Source organism: Rattus rattus, chromosome 9 (assembly GCF_011064425.1).
Source record: "Rattus rattus isolate New Zealand chromosome 9, Rrattus_CSIRO_v1, whole genome shotgun sequence".
Taxonomy (NCBI): domain Eukaryota; kingdom Metazoa; phylum Chordata; class Mammalia; order Rodentia; family Muridae; genus Rattus; species Rattus rattus.
Genome location: NC_046162.1, coordinates 7,728,859 through 7,737,494, shown reverse-complemented (window position 1 = coordinate 7,737,494; position 8,636 = coordinate 7,728,859). Strand labels below are relative to the sequence as shown.

The following is an 8,636-nucleotide window of genomic DNA, read 5'->3' as shown; positions in this document are numbered from 1 at the left end:
CCATCTTACTGAAGTCACAATTTAATGTAATACATAAACCATTGGGCTGCATGTGATGGTCACACCTTTAATCCCAGTACTTGGAAGGCAGAGGCAAGTGAGCCTCTGTGAGCCTGAGACCAGCCTAGACAACATAGTTGAGTACCAGGATAGCCAGGAATACTAGTGAGACCCTGTCTAAAAAATAATATAAAATGAAGTAATAAAATGTCCTCTCCTTTAAGACTATGAATTCAGTCCTTTACCATCTCCTCTTTCTGATGGCAACACAGAGCGTGTTACTCAGTGCTTGGACCACTGGAGTAGCATTCAAACCCAGCTACTGGATCTGCACAATCCTCCCACGACAGCAGGCTGCTACTATATCCACATATCCCGCATGCCTACCCATCACGACCCTGTCTCCTACCTGTCTGTGTGTCTACCTCTCCACCTGTACAACCATCCATTACCTATCCAGGCACACACAAATTTACCCACAACCCCTCTCTCTTTTGGTACTTTCTGGTCCTTCACAGGCTCTCTCTCTGGCTCTCTCTCTGGCTCTCTCTCTGGCTCTCTCTCTCTCTCTCTCTCTCTCTCTCTCTCTTCTCTCTGGCTCTTTCTCTGCCTCTCTCTGGCTCTCTCTGGCTCTTTCTCTGGCTCTCTCTTGCTCTCTCTGGCTCTCTCTGGCATTCTCGGGCTCTCTGGCTCTTTCTCTGGCTCTGGCTCACTATGTAGACCATGATAGCCTCAAACTTCAGAATCTCACTCGGTAGGTCAGCTTGTCTTAGATCTTAGAATGTAGCCCCAGTTGGACTCAAACTCAGGCAATCCCGTCTCAGCCTCCTAGACTGGGATTTCAGGCACGAACCAACATCCATCCACTCCCTTTTGAGTTTGCTTAATGCTGAGCTTGGAATCCCTTTTCCTATCTTGAGTGTCCCTGTTGTTTATAAAGTCTGCGTGACAACATCGTACAGCAATGAAGTTTGAAAACAAGAACTGGGTTTAATTTTACACACTCTTGAGCATACTCCACATGTGAGGTGATCTCAGTTTTCCTCTTGGGTTCACGTGGAGAGAGATATACCTGTCTTTCTGACAGATACTAGAAGTGTGTTTTATTTCCATAATATGTAGTAAGGATAAATCCTTGACAGTAATGCTTTAAAAAGCAATATATTTTTATCTTGATCATTGAACAGTGGCATATTATCCTAACAAGTTAGTTCCAGATACTCAATTTTAACCTAATGTTTTCTCCACAATTTAGGGTTTTATAAAACTACACATCTAGGCTAGACACTGAAATGTCATCAGACTTTGCCATCCTGTCCTTTATGTACTGTGTGTTTATAGTGCGTGGGTGGTGTACGTGGAGGCCAGAGTGACAGCAGGTGTCTTCTGTCGTTCTACCTTAGTCCTTTGACAGAATGGATGTCTTCCTTAACCATGATCTGACATTTTTGACTGCCTAGGCTGGCTGCCTACAATCCTCAGGGGTCCTTTGGTCACTACCACCCACAGTTCTGGGGTTCCAGATGTGCCGGAGACCAAGCTTGCTTGTTCTGCGGGTGCTGGGATCCTAACTGAGGTCCTTATGGATTGCACAGCAAGTGCCTTAACCATTAAGCCATCTCTCTCTCTCTCCAGTCCCTGACATGCTATTCTTAAATGAGCTTGGAAAATAACTGCTGGGTTAAAATGATTTCTGTTCCCATTGTTTACAGTTATACATCTGGTCTAGAAATTTGAGGCTAGTGTGTGGGCAATGTCGAGAGACCTGTTCAAAAAAAAAAAAAAAGAAAGAAAGAAAGAAAAGAAAATGGAAGCCAATGGTACAGTGCTTGTAAGTATGTAGAAGCCCCTAGGTTGGATCCTCAATATAATAATGACAATAGTAATAATAATAACTATTAATACAACAGCAACAATAATAACAATAAAGCCAAAGTAGAAAAAGTGTTACATCTTGCTGATAGTTATAACTACCTTCTAGTCAACATTCCCTACTGGGTACTGGGACAGTAGAGTATAGTTAATTATCTGTTGGTCCCAAGTCTTTCAATACATTTCTTTTGGAGCAGTAAATAAAGGGTAACCTAATAGCCATAATATAGTCTGGTTTGGGGATTAACAAGCCCGTTATAAGTTACTTTGTTTCTTAAGACATTTCATGTGTGACATTGGCATCAGGACAACTATTTTGTAAGGCAGTTGTGTGAATTAAGATGTTACTCAAAGTTCCTGTAGAAATGTGGATACTAAATATTCCAGTTCATGGCAGTGGTGGTGGCAGACAGTCAGCACCAGGGAAAGGAACTTGGCCTCCCAGAGTAAGGGACGACAGGCTGAGGGATGAAACTGAGAACTAGTGCCCCCTCAACATTCTCACTAATTAGTTTGTTCTCACTAATTAGTCTGTGGTTCCTGGTAGTAAGAGAGATCTCCCAGTTCATTAGGTACCTAGATAAACCTGTATGTATCCACTCTCACTGCCTTTCTGTGTTCAACCTTACTGATCACTAACTACGGGGACCGAGATCCTGTCAGACAGAGGAGAGGTGTGTGGAATGGGGCAGTTCTCGTTCACTCATGGGCATGTGCTGCACAGCATCTTTTAAGGGTGCTTCAGTGCACAAAGTGCACAGAGGAAAAATGCCACCGCTGCCGAGTTCTCATTCTATTCTGCTGGAGTTATTTATGATAAGAGCAAAGAAAAAAGTCCATATAGCATATAAATAGCATTTAAATATATTTAAGTAAATAACTCCTGAGTCTCTGGTAGTAGAAAATTCAGTTCAGATGGAAACGTGTAGTTTTAAATTGTAGCAAGAGCTGTTGGCCTTTGAGACTATGAGAGCAAACCTTTTATTTTTGTCCAAGCTAAGGGTGGAACTTGCCTGTATTTGAACTATCTTCAGTTGGACTTTTCCTTCTGTAGTGAGCCTAGCACTTCATGATTACCAGGCGTGCCCACCACTGAGGTCCATCCCTAGTTTTTGGAGGGATGATTTGAATGGTTTGCCCTTCCTTCTTCCTTCCCTCATTAGACAGGGTCTCACTGTGTAGCCCTGTCTGGCTTTGAATGGAAGGTGTTCACCACCAGGCCCAGCTGTGATTTGGATATTTACCTAGGAGTATGACGATACTGTGGGTCACAGTAGTATGCATGGTAACTGTCTGGAGGGTGAAGCCAGGGGATGATTTGACCTGTAAGTTCATTATCAGCTTGCAAAATACTGAGCTCTGCATTTAAAAGAAAGGAATGAAGGGGAAGGAAAGAGCTAAGGAAAGCCAGAGGCCAGCCTTGCCCTGTGAATGGTTGTGGGGTTGCTGAAAAAGGTCTAAAAGTCCAATCATGATAAATGCCTTGTAATATTCTGAGGATGTTAGAATGTTGTGTATTTTTAGTTGCTTTATGGCTTATTTTTCCTAAAGCTTTTTTTCCTTTTAGGTAGAAGAGCTTAGTAAAATACTGCGTTGTGGGAAAAATGAAGATAATCAAACGTCTGATGTAGAAATACAGACAGAGCCACGCTCCTTGGTCAAGTTCAGGTGTTCTGTGTCTAGTACCCTCGGAGCACCCATGGCACACGGGTGCAGAGTTTCTTTAAAAATAATACAGACAAAGTATGTAAATATGAAGAATCTGATACAGATTTCTTGCCACTTCTTTTGCTCAATTTATGGATGACAAGCTAGAAATATATTACAATTTCCTCAGTGCTTGTGTGTGTTTTCACTGCTGCACGAAGTGTTCTCGTTGCTCGAGTCAGGTCCTCAGTATGGAGATGAAGGTAGTCTGGAATTGTTGCCCAGTTTTTCATTCACCTCAGGCTCTCAAGTGCTAGGATCCCCCTCCCCCATAGGCCCCCATACTGATTATACTGAATAATTTTGTCAATAAACCTTCTGATCCCCACCCTCCCCCCATCCCGCTTACATCTGCCCTGGCCTTGTGGCCAGATGTAATGGATGGAGCTCTGTGTTCCACACTCAGGGGTTCAGTGCATGCAGGTCTGTGTTTGCTATTTGGGTTTTGCAGTTAACAATTAAACTTTTTCCAAAGACTCACCAGCTGTTTGCTTGTTTCTTGTCTCTACAGATTATTACTATCAGACATATTATAACGATGATAATCTTTCTGCACAGCAGAGTCAGTATGTTCAAGCGTCTGCTCTCGACTCTAAGGCCGAGTCACGAATAGACAGTGAGAGCTACGGTACTGAGATGGCAGAAAGTGTTAACCACAGACAGGAGGATCCCTTCACCTCCGATTCACAGGTAATAAAGGCTAACCATGAACCCGAGGTCCAGGAGGTGGGGAGAAAGGTAGGATTCCTTGGTCCTGTAGGATACAAACATGAATCACAAGTAGTTGTGAGTGAGTTTTAAAATGTATGCTTATGCACAGAGCACCAGGTTTGCTTTGTCTTTTGGAATAAAGTTTCGCTTTGTTGCTCAGGTTGGCCTTGTTCCCCTCAGAGTCCGACCTCCGTCTGTGTGTACCTAAGAGCGTAGGTTTGTACCACACACTCAGCCGTAGTTGCTAAAAAACACAAGTGAGAGTGTATTTACAGTTGTGATGATTTCGCTGTATTGATTATATGAGCTATATTGTCAGTACAGTTTCGCTCAGCCCATGAACCTTGGAGCTCAGTGCGGTGACCCCGGAGGTAGAAGGTGCCCGTTACACAAGCCTGACGGCCTGAGTTCAGTTCCTAACCCTGCCACCTCCATAAAGGTAGAAGGAGAGAACCAGGAGCACACAGTTTTCTCTGACCCATATCTGTGAGTGCGCGCAGGGGCTCTCATGTTTACAGTCACACAGCATAGTGAGGCCCAAGAACAGTGTCGTTTTACATGTTTGAACCCAAAGTAGTTATTGGTTATTTTGACATGGGGTGGCCCTCTGTTGCCCACACTGATCTTGAATTCTCAGGCACAAAGTGCCCTCCGACCTGAGCCTGCCAAGTACTGTGTGTGTACGCAAGCTGGCCACTCCCGGATGTAAAGAGTAGTTTCCTCTCTTGTTCCCTCACCCACCAATCCCAGGGCTGCGTGTGAAATGCCTCCTCACTACTTAGATTTCCTGGATGGTTTTCACAGTTGTTTTACTTATGAACGTTTAATCTAGAGTTTTTCTGTCTCTAGTTTTAAAGTGCCTTATTGTTGACATATCGAATAATTAGATCATCTGTTTTAGAGGCACTTCATAGTCTGTACTTTATGGTTGCTTCCTTGATTTACCACACATTTAACTTTGAATACTAGTTACCATTTACTTTAGTGTCTTTAACACTGAGACAAGAAAGATGCATAAATTCTGGGGGAAATTGCAGCTCATAGTACAGCACTGGTCTCGCATGTGCAGACCTCTGTCTTATCTGCAGCAAAAACAAAAAAGACAAAATTTAGGGCTGAGGTTAAATTAGAAAACATTTGAATGGTCCTGATCATAATTAATGGCGATGTGCTTCCATTACAAACTGGAGACAAACTGAAGCACGGTCCTAAGTCCACGCGGTTTCGTTTCCTGGGGTCCAGCTTAGCTGACATGTGTGTCACTTGGTGGCCTGTTTCCGCAGGAGAGTGCTTCCGCGTTAGCAGAAGGCTCAGCGCTCAAGGGTCCTTGCTAGCTGAAAGCCTGAGAGCTGCCTCAGAAGCTGCTGTGTCGCAGACCAGCTTCACTTAGGAAGAGAGCGCCGGCCTGTACTTTGACCACAGCACTGGATTCTACTATGATTCTGTAAGTGTCTCAGACCTTCCGAATACTGCACTGTTAGCAAAAAGTACATCCCAGTAGAAGAGAGGAGGAAGAGTTGGCCGAGTTTTAAAATTGGGCTCGAGGGTTGGCGAGTAGGCTTCCTTCCCTGAAACTCTTCCCACGGTCTTGTCTGTTGATGATGGTGTCTGTTGGACTTTGTAACGTTTTGTTGACTGCAAATGGAGCAGCATTTGCATTTCAAACATTTCTGTTTTTCAGTGTTTCAATCCCTTGTTTAAGTTTTCCTTCCTATTTTGAACTTTTGCCTCCAATTTTCTAACGAGAAACAAAGGAATAGAAATTTAGTGAACATAGTCGTTTGTTTACCCGTTTCTTACACCTGATCCTGGCAGCCTCAGTTTCTTTAGTTTGTTAATAAATGTTAAAGTCAAGAGTTATGTAGTGGTACGAGGCTTGGCCCTCCGGTCCCGGGACACTGTTGGTCTCCTGTGCAGTTTGTCATCTGCACCTTAGTGTTTATGCTTCAAAAACGTTTCTTTCATTTCTTTTTAATATGGTCAGTTGAACCATATGAAATTACCATTTCACATAAAGTAAAACATCGTAAATACTGGCAGTTTCATTTGATGCAATTAAGATTAAATTTTTCGCACTGTGGAAAGCAGAGCAGACAATGATTTTTTTTTTAAAGTTGTTTTTTTCTAACTTCTCTAATTCATCTGAAAATACAATAACTGTTAAAACAAATGTATCCACTATTTTTGATTATAGTTGGCATTTTTGTTGTTTATTTTTCTCTTTTGTTTCATTATACATGAGTAAAACTTACTGTCCTTACTTTGAAAGGAGAACCAACTCTATTATGATGCTTCCACTGGGATTTATTACTACTGTGATGTGGAAAGTGGTCGGTACCAATTTCACTCGCGCGTAGATTTACAGCCTTACCAGACCTCTAGCACGAAACCAAGCAAAGATAAAAAATTAAAGAAGAGAAAAAAAGAACCAGGTTTCTGGACAGCAAATGAAGAAAAGATAATGCTTTCTTTTAAAAATTTACAGTATTTTAGTATCATTAAGCCACAGATTTTATGAATGTAAACATCATTCTGTATTTTTGTATTTTAAATATATTTGTTAAGGTTTCAGATTCTAAAACTAAGGTTCAAGTGAAATGAATGGTTTCATTTTTCTTTTTTTTATAAACTCAGTCATTAGAAGTAGGTGTTTTATAACGTTTCATTAGAAGTATTATGTAAAATATGAAGGAAGTGTTTATTTAAGATATTAAAACATTTTACAATGTTTACTGCAGAAAAAACATGTAGACATTGATTCAGTAAGTTGGTTACTACAGTTCACAAAGAAAAATAATTTATATATTGGCATGTACGGAGTCAATTTTTTTAATCAACTAACTAGTTTCTCACTTACTAAATTTCAAACTTAAAAGTGCATTCCTGGAGCTGGTGCCCAAAGCTCGCTGATCCTGGCCCACAGCTCCCAAACCTTGTGGGAGAGACAGCTCATCGCCCAGATGTGTGGGCAATTCTGAGACTGCAGGACAGGAGAGACCGCCACTTCTGCCCACCTTTGCCCACATCCCTGGCCTAAGAGGAAACTGTATAGGGCCTCTGGGAACAGGAAGATAGGAGCAGTCAAGCTGTAGGACCCCTGTGGTCCAGACTGCGCCCAGATCTGAACGGACCTGGTCAAACAGCTTCCTGCACCCAAATCCCATGGGAGGGAGAGCTAGACCTTCAGAGGGGCAGACACTCCTGGGAAACCAGAGGAGACTACTCTCTGCCCACATTTCTGACTCTAGAGGAAAACACCTAATGCCATCAGGGCCCCCGGCGCATGTCCTCACGGAGAGCTGAATCCCAGGCCGGAGGAGTGACTTCACGCCCGAGACCAGAGGAAAGACCAACTTTTCTACTCCAAGTGACCTGCCTGGTGGACTCAGGACACAGGCCCACAGGAAGAGCTGAAGACCAGTACACAGGAAAGACTACACGCCTGAAAGCAGAACACTCCGTCCCCATAAATGGCTGAAAGAAAACAGGAAAACAGGTCTACAGCACTCCTGACACACAGGCCTATAGGACGGTCAAGCCACTGTCAGAAATAGCAAAACAAGGTAATGCCAGAGACAACGTGATGGTGAGAGGCAAGCGCAGGAACCCAGGCAACAGAAACCAAACTACATGGCATCATCAGAGCCCAATTCTCCCACCAAAGCAAATACATAGGAGTATGCCAGCAGCAAACCACTGAACTGAGAACGGGACCCTGTTGAAGGAATCAGAGAAAGAACTGGAAGAGCTGAAGGGGCTTGAGACCCCATATGAACAATGCCAACCAACCAGAGCTTCCAGGGACTAAGCCACTACCCAAAGACTATACATGGACTGACCCTGGGCTCCAACTGCATATGTAGCAGAGAATAGCCTTGTTGGGGCACCAGGGGAAGGGAAGCCCTTGGTACTGCAAGGCTGGACCCCCCAGTGAACAGGATTCTTGGGGGGGGTGGTGGTGGTGCACATCATTAATTCCCAGGACTTGGGAGGCAGAAACAGGCTCATCTCTGAGTTCAAGGCCAGCTTGATCTACAGAACAAGTTCAGGACAGGTTCTACACAGAAACCTTGTCTGGGCTGGAGTTAGAGTTGGTTGGGAGTGGACATGGGTGCTAGAAGACACTTGGTTCCTGTGGGGGTGGTGGTTGGAGGGGGGGGGGTTGGGCCTGTTTTTTTTTTTTTTCACCTTGTTTTTGGAAAAAAGGTTTACTGTATTAATAATCACAAGCTTTTTTGTTTGCACTAGGTGGAGAACCTCAGTTAGCAATTTATATTCAAAAAATTAAAGTGAAAGACAATTTCTTTGCTTAATTAACACAGCCATATGCGTAAGAAATGGAGGGA

General features: G+C 43.3%; 1 pseudogene; it reads left to right on the top strand.

Moving 5' to 3' along the window:
• Positions 1-6,809, top strand: part of LOC116909215 — an 18,313-nt pseudogene extending 11,504 nt beyond the window's left edge.
• Positions 6,810-8,636: the final 1,827 nt, after the last annotated feature.